Source organism: Halyomorpha halys, unplaced genomic scaffold, assembly GCF_000696795.3.
Source record: "Halyomorpha halys isolate HHAL.00 unplaced genomic scaffold, Hhal_1.1 Scaffold1426.1, whole genome shotgun sequence".
NCBI classification, from domain to species: Eukaryota; Metazoa; Arthropoda; class Insecta; order Hemiptera; family Pentatomidae; genus Halyomorpha; species Halyomorpha halys.
In genome coordinates this window covers 350749-352796 of record NW_027112371.1, presented here as the reverse complement: position 1 = coordinate 352796, position 2048 = coordinate 350749, and positions in this window count along the sequence as shown.

The following is a 2048-nucleotide window of genomic DNA, read 5'->3' as shown; positions in this document are numbered from 1 at the left end:
TCTTTCTTATAAGAAAGATTGATAAGTTTTTTCGCAACTCTTTCGGTATATACGGATGTGGTTTATCGGGTTGTTGTTTTCGCATCGCTGACGTAACTACCAATAGACTGATAACTACTGGTAACTACTCCAAGCAAAAATAATCACTGTTATTTTGTCATAATATACAAGATGATACGGATGATTGATAGTGATTACTATCATTTGATGTGGTAAGCATTGGATGAGTAATTTTTAAATAAAAATCTAAAATATATAAATATATTATCGTATGTATAAAAATCGAACTTCTTCATTTCATTAATTTTTATTATAATGACAATTATATTATTACAAATTTAATAAATTTCACTGTTCCTTTTCAGTTGAGTAACTTCTTTGTTAACAATGTTTCATTTATTCTTTTCTGTAAAATAGATTTTAATAAAGAACATCGATGGTCTTCTGATAGGGTTTAAAAACTATTTTTTTTATTCAACTCATTTAATAAATTTCGTAAAAATTTCAAACAAGAAATTTTTGAAATTCCACAGTAATTATGAAAAATTTGGCTCAAAATAGCTGGTCCGTATTTGAATTTTTTTTTTTTGTACAATAATTCGATTATCTCTCAATATTAATACACTGGAATAAACTGTGATGAGTAATAACTTGTTCTAGTGTTTATTATCGAGAAATAATATTAGTGCAAACGATAATAATAATTGTATGATTGTTGTGAAGTTCTATCAAAAATAAGGATCACGCGATACTAATAACATATTGAAAACGTGATAGCATTCACGTAGTTAATGATTTATAATTTACTCGAGATAAAAAGATAAAGTTTGCTCTCATCTACTTAATCTCGAGAAACTTCAAGAGATACTTCTGAGAATGCTTTAAACTTGGTTTGTACGAGATGTTTCGGGATATATTTCTAAATAAGATATTCAAACGACAATATCGTTATGATTCTTACGGTATAAATCAATTCGTTTTTGAGGAATGTCGAATGTTGTTTTATTACTTTCTCCTGCTAATCGTGAATCATAGTCGTGAACTGGGAGTGAATCATGTATGCCCGCCGAACGTGGAGTCTACTGCTTACCTTATATCTTCGGGGGCTTAAGCCGAGTCAGATATATAAATGTAGAACAATAATAGTCATTTGGTGCTCACGGTATTGTGGGAGCTTTCATGATCTGGGAGCTTCCTGGATGATCTTGCAGTTGTTTACAGGAGGGTGAAGACGACTCGCCTGCGGTTTAGCTGGAAGCGATACTGGAGATTTTCCTTAGATACAATTCATCAATCTTTAATTATTTGTTATTGGAGTGAAAAAGCTGTTTTAACAGTGACTAAAATAAGAATAATTAAATACCGTCGTAGGCGAGTGCCTTGAGACGTCCCTAGCAACATCAAGTCTTCAGAAGCAGAGGTTTGACATAGGCCTGGGGGGGTTGACTTTTTATGGCTGACCCACAGAATAACTAGGTGTTTGGCCCATTTCATGTTTTTCTTTCGAAAATGGGAATGATGCAATCTCAGATTTGACGTTTCTGATTTAAATATTTTATGTTAATTTTAATTTTAATTATTTAAATTTAGGACTACATCTGGACAAACGACTGACATGGAATCCTCATACACGACTGAAAAGACAGGAGTCTACTCGTCGATTTCGACTATTACAACATTTACTAGACAAATGGTCTAAACTGCCAATCCATTACAAAATACTAATCTACATGAATATATAAAGCCTATCTGGACGTACGGAGTTGAGCTTTGGGCTTAACTAAACCATCAAATTCCTCCTGAATCCAATCCTTACAGTCCAAAATCCTTAATGCTCCTTACTTTGTCACGAATCAAGTCATCCATCAGTACCACAATGTCTCTTGTTTTGTTTTATTTATTTAAGTGTTTCGACCACTAGGGTCATTTACACTGAATTTACAAAGTTAGTACATTACTATTAACATATTTACAATGTTACAAGGTGAGAAAGATATATATAATTACAAAGTGAGAAAGTTTAAAAATTAACAGTTACTGTTACAAGT